An 8,633-nucleotide genomic window follows, 5' to 3' on the forward strand; every position below is an offset into this window, starting at 1 on the left:
CTATACTGATATCTCAAAAAAATGTTGATGTTATAAAGCCATCAAAATAGGGCCCATTATAAGTAAAGGCAAATTATATATATATATATATATATATATATATATATATATATATATATATATATATATATATATATATAAAGTGAACAACATTGTCACCTTCACAGTACCTCCAAGTCTATCGGCTCGGCAGGTGAGCTAATAAAAGGGCATTGGAATGACAAAAACAGGACCAGAGCAGATTCATTTCAATCATTCAAACTTTATTCATCACATTTGCTGCCTGTCATTAAAAGCTTTGGGGCCCCTAGCTCTGATTGTCAGTAGCCATTTGCTCAGAGCCTCGTCACCCACCCAAACCCTTCAACATTACCGAAAAGGAAAAGAGATACAGAAGTCAAGTCACATAAACTGAGGATGGAAATAAGGATGTGCAGTGATGGAAATGCAGCTACAGAATAACCAAGTACACCATTTTCATCCACTGACAATGAGCTATTTCTTTTTTTTCTTTTTTTTCACCTGAATATTTCACAGAGACCTTAAAAATTATTATGACATATTTCATTTTCTGATAATTAAAAAAACAGCAGCTCTGCAACGTCGCTCTAAAACAGAAGAAAAAGCAGCTAATGTGATGATGATGAGACTTTCAGTATTCTGCTTTAATGGCCTCTCTGGCATTTTCAAACAAGAATAACAAACACTTCAGACACGACAGCGCGGCCATTACTGAAATCTGCTCCGAAGAAGCAGAGCGGTCGACTCCAACAATCAAAAGAGCACTTAGAGAGACTCACAGCCATGGAAAAATGGATCTGAAATGAACAGCTGAGAGAGAATACAGACACATTTTGAAGTCTTTCACATTGGAAGGAAAAGAAGAATAAACCTTATGCATTTACTATTGAATAAGTGGCAGAAAGGTTATTGATTTTCCACAGGGAAGTGTTTCACCATCAGCTTATTCTGCTCTTAATCACTGACCGGACCACATCTCTACTGTGTCCAATAAATCCCACTTTCACAGTCACGTCAAGACTGAAGCTATTACTTAACCCTCCGGTATCCTGTCCAGCAAGGCCCTTCCTAAGCACCAAGTGTGCCTTTTTTCGCACACTTGTGGAATAATGTCAAAAAAATTTTCATACAGTTTGTTTTTCATTCTTTTACAGTTTTTTCTATTTCATCAACTTGAGCCGTGAATAAAAATACCAAATACTCAATAATTGTCACATTTTTTAACCCTTTAAATACCATGTTTGTAATGTAAACAAACCATTTTTTTGGATTCAAAAAACAAAAAGTTATTTTTTTTAAATATACTACATAAAAAGTGGATCACATATTCTTTGATTTTTGCAGCCCGGCATATGTCAATGATTAACTCCAACACTGATTAATTTGCATTATTTTTGGCGCAAGGTCAAATGTTCAAAAATACTAGCATCTGTCACCAAGTGTGCGTAAAATGCACACCTATAAATCAAACTATTAAATATTATATATTGATTTATTTTTCTGCTCTAATTTGATTTTATTTTTGTTAATCAAGGTCAGCCCTAATCATACATATCAAATAGAGGAAATAGTGCGTTTTAGGCACACTTGGGAGACAGATGCTAGTCTGGTAATTTTCTTTTGTTTACAATGTGCAAATTTTAGTTGGTGACCAGAATTTTAAAGATCATGCAAAAATGAACAACTTTTGAATTCTAACCTTATCTAAATTGTGAAAAATAATATGAAGTTTTTTAAATCGAAGTGCAAAGTGTGCCTAAAAGGCGCACCCGGATACCGAAGGGTTAAGGAGACCCAATGTGGTCAAAACAAAACAAAACAAAACCACCCCATGAATCAGGACAGTAGTAAGTATTTCCATACGATATTGTAGTTTGTATGACATGCTTTTCCATCTAATAGAAATTTTTAAAAGCATTTTTATTATTTATATTTTTCTAAGTTTGCCATTCCAAATAAGAGCTGATTACGTAAATGTCTCACAAGAAAAAGCAATGGTTCATTATGTAGTGTTAGCATGTGCGTAATGAGTCATACACTATATAGACAAAAGTATTGGGACACATTGAATTCAGGTGTTTCTTCTCTAACAGGGGTCTGGGATACAAAACGATAATGACAAATATCATAATATAGTTTTATATTGTGATAAATATCATATTGATTAACCCTTTCATGCATGAATTATGAGACCCTCAATCACGATTTTTTTCCTGTGTGTTTTTATTCCTCTTTAGGCATGAAAAAAACATGCCTAAAGAAAATTTTCTTATTAACCTATTTTTCACGGAGCTGCAAAAATCTCCACTCAGCTGGACACCACACGTTTAATTTTTGGAGCAAAGAAACATGTATTTACTGATATAGTGTGTGAAAACTATGAAATAAAAACATTTTTAATGCTTATTTTAGGTAATTCATTTATCAGATGGGGTTAGTTGTTTGTTTACCTGCTTTACTAGTTTGTCTGATAAATGGATTATTTACAAAACTTATATGTGGAAGACAGTATGAACCTTTCCCAGACATTTTTAATGCTGCTAATCTAGTGTTTTCTCACATTTTAACACTCTAATACCAATCATTACTCAATTCATGGAGATATAATGCAAAAAAAACAACAACTTTAACTTTAAAAAAAACTGTTAATTATAGATTAATAACAATAAAAGCAATTGATTTACGCTTAAACATGTTACTCTAGATCAGGCTTATCAAGAACAGTAAAGTTATAGTAATGGTATAAATTGCAGTGTATGGGATGATGCATAAGCGTCCACTGTGTTGGCTGATATGGAACTAAAACAACAAAATCCATGAATATATAAGAGAACAGCTGTAGAATAACTGTCCACTGTAGTGACCACTATGCATGAAAGGGTTAATATTGATGTTTATATCTAAACATCAGCCTGAACAGGACGTCTTACAGCTGTAGCCATGATGTGTCCCAATATTTTTGTCCATATAGTTTATAAACATCAATATTTCCTTAACGTTTCACAGGAGATTTTTCTTCCTCAGTGAGATGTGAAGGAAGTAGATGATTATTTACAGCCAGAGCATGAAAAATATTTTAGAAATTCAGAGGTAGAACATTTAAAATCATAGTCATGGATACAAAAATAAATAAATAAATGTTGAGAGAAATTAAGTCAAAACCATCTCCTAGGCATTTTGGAAGAAAAGGTAACAATTTAAAGCATAACACACTTTTAATGGATGTTGAGAAGTATTTAAGTCACTGTTACTTATATTGTCTGTCAATTATTATTTTGTTATTTAATTTCACTGTTTCAAAATTCAGAGATGGTCTTGGGGGGGGGGGGGGGGGGGGGGGGGGGGGGGTTCTGGGATTTATGTTCAAGGGGGACCCACGCAATATTACCAATTCGTGTAAGAAAAGATATGTGTTAAAAAAAAAAAAAAAAACGCATTTTTACTACCCCCTGGCTAAATTTAGTGTTATTACATTGTTGAAAAGACATGTCGCCATTTGACCTTGAAAAAAATAGGTCAAGGTCACCTATTTTCACAATGCCAAGATGCATCCACAGTATAAATTTGGTGCAGATATCTTAATGCATTCTTCAGATTGAATGGACAGACTGACGACAAAACCATTACAATACCCCTGTGGTCAGAGTTGGCAGAGGGGTAATAAAACTAACCAACGAAATGATATTAATCCCAATATAAAACTATATTATGATATTAGTCATTATTGTTTTGTATCCCAGACCCCTGTTTGAAAAGAAACACCCAAATTCAACGTGTCCATATACTTTTGTCCATATAGTGTATGACTTGGGGCTTATGTCAGAAGCCTTGAAGCTTTTGTTATAACAGTAACTAGTGTTGAACAGCTGACGGGTCAGACTCATAGTGGTTCAGGGGCTACATTCAGCCTGATGTGGTCTCAAGGGGGTTGGACCGGTACAACAATAGGCAAAATAACCTATAAATATTACTCCAAAATTTTCAGTTTTTTGGTGTGAAAAAAGTCACATTACTGTATGAAAAGCTGAATAACCTGAGTAACCATGTACAAACTGAAATTTCTTAATAAAAATAAGTGCAGTTTGAACAATATTATGTCCCAGCTTATTATTAACACAACTTACAGATCACAGTGGATCTACAAATACACAAACATTTAGTAACAGGTGGAACAGGTTCAGGTTATTCACATTTTACTGAATGTAATTTGACTTTTTTCACATTCAACCAAGATGAAAATTTGGAGTTGTCATTATTTAAAGGTTATTATGTTATTATTTTACTTGAGATCCCATTGGTCTGTATGTGGAACCTGAACTAAAACCAATTCAACATCCTTGACTGTTAATATCTTCAGCGCAATTTATACACTTTGCAAATTCATCCCAGGGGTCAGATTGATCCCTTAGGGGGGCCAGTTGTGGCCCACGGGCCATATGTTTGACACCCCTGTTGTACAGCGTTCTCTACAAGTAACACATGTTGTACAGAACAACCTAGTGCTACTGTAGAGGAGCAGAAGAGTGTAATTAATTTAGTCCTTTATACAGAAGTCAATAGTCGCTTTTCCATTGGACATCTGCGCAAAACTTTACTAATTTTTACGAAATGTCAAAAAAAACAGAAGTGTGTCAAGTCATTTTTTCCATTAAATCACAAATACGATGATTTGTTTATTTATTATCGCGAGATGACACAAGAAGTCATTCCATAAACATGGCGACGAACGTAAATATTGTGTTGATTTACGGATATATTCATTATTATTATTATTATTATTATATGTTACCCCTCTATCTCACACTAAATTAAAAAATGTTATGGTTTCCTGGTGTGTTCAAATATACTGCACCATGTTTCTTTTAAAACTCTTTTCCTTCGCTTATTTTTATTCATGTAAATAGTTACAGAAAAAGCTCTTTCCACTGCAGTTTTGTATGATATACCATTTGCGCTATGTCCGAAAAACCACCTCTTGCCAGCGCAAAAAATTTTTTATCGAAAAACAAGGGTTTTGGCAAAATTTAAATTTTTCCAGTAGATAAATTTTTATTCGCAAGTTATATTTGTGCAATTTGAGGGTCAATGGAAAAGCGACTAATGTTTAGGCTGTTATTATGGATGTGGTTACCAGGGTTACCAGAGTTATATAACACAAATGACCAGCTCAACACAAACAATGACACTAGAGGTAAGAGGGATGTTGTACTCACTATGATTGTGTTCATTAGATGGTGCTATGTTTAAAATATGCGCTAATACAACTAGTATAGCATGCTAATTGTGTTTAGCGTCAGTCTTTAACTTACTACTGTACATCACAACAAAGCAGTAAAAATACACACAAGGAATTAACCTCCATCCAGTTGTAATGTATCATTTGTTAGCTGGTAAAACTCTAATATGAATATAACAGCTATGTGTCCATACAATCTAAAAATACAGATCAGTTGTGGATAAGTTTTTACAGATTTCTGAGTTTCTGTCACACAGTCACTTTACTCAAACCATCACAGCTGTAGCTTAAACCATTAGCAGAAGAGTTAAGGGTTAATTTTTTTGGTCTGTCAATCAAGTATTTCAGCTTATCTAGTGAGAAAACTTAGTGAAGTAAAGGTGTTATGTTTGACATAGTGTTTTGTCAAATACAACCAAAGTGGTACCAAAAACAAAACAAAAAAGTTTCCCCAACGTAGCTAGCCCGTACTGTTAGCGGCTAACAGTGTAACACAGCAGATCCATTGCAGCATCAACCAGTAAATGTCACTTAAGCACACAAGCAAGCACATGTTCCACACTATACCTTTTAAATATGGTCCCCTAAATTTAACTGAAGATTGTTAAAAAGAAAAAAAATTAAGAAAAATAAATAAACTGTTAATTTAGAAAGAAGGAAATTGTAAGATAAGTTGGAAAATGTATTGGATTACTTTACAATCCAAGCTTAAATGTGTTTTTTTTTCCTGGTGTCACATTGAATTATATACTATTGAACATACTGGGTCTCCATAATGCATCAGTCACACAGTCAGTTACAGCACATTCATATTTGGTTTTTCAGGAAGCTGTCATCATCACTGCCAAAAAGGCTTTTTTCCACCCAGCTGAACTCAGTCAACCACCAGCAGCAGGAAACACAACTAAAGGATGGAGCTGGTGATACTTTTCTCTTATTGTCCTCATTAAAAAAAAAAAAAAAAAGAGAACAAATCAAATCAAATACTCATGACTGAAGGATGTCGTCATGCAGCTAACAATGGTACTATTGTGTTTTTTTTTTTCAAGTTAGCACCACATACAAGCAAACTGTTTCACAATAAATATGTTATTAAATTATTATTATTATTATTATTATTATTATTATTATATCCACAACTGGAAATGGCCCCAAACATAAGAAGTTTCTCCTTGTTTCTCCACTTATTGAATAAAAATGACAATGTCCATTTTCTGAAACGTTATCTCAGTAATACACTATTAAAGACTAGCATTGCTTTTAAAGGAGTGATATTTAGCTTTTTTGTTTTTTTTTAAATGGAATTATGCATTTTAAAGCATTTCCCTGTGGTCTACATAAACTGTAAAATGCTCTGCTTGGGTCTGAATTCTTCATTAATTCAACTCCACAGGTCCATCTTCAACCCTATTTCTGAGTAATGACACCAGAAAGGTCGTTTTGAGTGCTGGTCCTTTAAATGCAAATGAACCGCTTCAGGCCCCGCCCCCTCCAGGTTGTTGGCCGTGCTGCTCTGTCACATTCAACCAACAACTGAACATTTCAGGTAGTCGGCTCAAAGTTTGGACATATTTTCAGTTTTTACTACAACTGCTGCTGCTGACAAACAATTATGTCGTACTCGGAGAAATGTTCATCAGAAGTCTTGATCTTATATGTACAAATGTTGTGACGTAACTAGTTATAATATGAAACAAATTAAGCAGGAATTAATACAGGTTGTAGAAATCCACTTGATTTTTGCCAAAATAAAAATAAACATAGCTTTGCAGCACCTGGAGGGTTCAAATTCAAACTTTATGAACTATTAGGGTCCAAATACACAAATAAATGAGCCAAAGACTAATAAAAGTGGGTTTAGCAAAATATGAGCTCTTTATGACAGTGGGGAGTATACGCAGCTTCAGTCATAAGGACGTCTATGGTGGACTTCTTTAATGACCCTGTTGGTCGTAGTCAGACCCTGTACCTCTACACTTTCAGACAGATCTCTAACTTGTTTGTATTTCTCTGAGTCCATCACAATTGTCCTGGGGAACACTAAAGCAGGGATGCACTGATGGTGGATTTGGGGAGTTTTCAGTGCATTGCTTTTAGCATGTACACTGTGGAAGGGACCCACTCCCTCTGTGGACAAAAATAATTCACTGTAAGGTAATAAAACAAAGGAAGTTACAGTTAGATCCCTTTAACCCCTGACATGTCTGTGGTGACCATTCTGTATGTATGATTTATTTAAATATTCATAAAAATTCAACTGTTTGCTCAATAGGAAAAATTTTCCAAACATGCTGATAGAATAGACCTTGATCTTTCCATAGACATCTGAGCATGCTCAGTGCACCCCCTGGCAGCCTGTGGAATGGGGGTAAATCTCAGAGCAGTGAATGAGACCCACTTGCTATTGAAATGGACAGTTAAGGCTTCTTTTTTTTTTTTTTTAACCATTTTCCTTGTAGTGTGTTATGGTGTTAAGCTGATTTTCCTTTTTTTTTTTTTTTTTTTTTTTTTTTTTTTTACTGTGTTTTTAGGGTTTTGGAGTTCAAACAGGTGTCAAAAAGGAGCTGGACTAATTTAGAAAAAAAAGAGTCCCAAAGCTCTAAATTCAAATACTTCTTCAGTGTGGTCCAGTTCACAGTTCATGTTAAACATCCTACATCTCTTATTGATGTACATTCTAAATGCCTTATTTAGTCAAAACCTGTAAAACTTCAGTTCCTCTCTTTGTCTTTTTCTGTTATTCCACCTGTTTTGACCCTAAAACACACAGTAAAATAAAACCACTGAAGAAAAGGAACACAAGCAGCTTTTATGAACCTGAAACAGATGACAATTCACAGCAGAAATAATATCTCAGGGGTTAAAGGGTTAAGTCTTTAAACATAAGAGTAGTCTAAATCTCACTACATATAATGCTTTCTATGGGAAACTGGGCCATTACCGTTGTGGAGACACAGGTCAAATGTTAACGAATAAATTAATCCATTGTTGGTTTTTCCCATTTTGGGGGGAATTTGATGACCGTAAGACAAATATTAATGACAGTATTATCCCTTATAATACCTTGAACCAGTATGCGTTTGAGTTTTACAGTATTACCCACATCAGAAAAATAACTGTAATATCTTTAAAAGCTGCTGTGCATCTCATGCTTTCACAGTTGAAGTTCCTTGAGAAGTTGTGTCGAGCACACTTTGACTTCAAATTAACAGCCACTTCATAAGCAGTGAATCTTTTACCCATGTTCGACTCCCACCTGCTCCACTTTATATTCTGGTGAAAGCAGTGGTTTTTCATTACTGTAACCTACAGTGCAACAGTCTGACCACAAAAAGCTTTGTGCAGTTGAGCACTTAACAACTGCTGAGTGAAAAAT

General features: G+C 34.6%; 1 long non-coding RNA gene across 1 annotated transcript; it reads right to left on the reverse strand.

Moving 5' to 3' along the window:
* Positions 1 to 245: 245 nt before the first annotated feature.
* On the reverse strand, positions 246 to 2,126 carry LOC115438813 (uncharacterized). The gene is made up of 2 exons (XR_003938163.1): positions 1,832 to 2,126; positions 246 to 1,060 (listed from the first exon to the last, which is right to left on the reverse strand). It is a non-coding gene; the product is annotated as an uncharacterized LOC115438813 (long non-coding RNA).
* Between the last annotated feature and the right edge of the window lie 6,507 nt (positions 2,127 to 8,633).

Source organism: Sphaeramia orbicularis, chromosome 18, assembly GCF_902148855.1.
Source record: "Sphaeramia orbicularis chromosome 18, fSphaOr1.1, whole genome shotgun sequence".
NCBI classification, from domain to species: Eukaryota; Metazoa; Chordata; class Actinopteri; order Kurtiformes; family Apogonidae; genus Sphaeramia; species Sphaeramia orbicularis.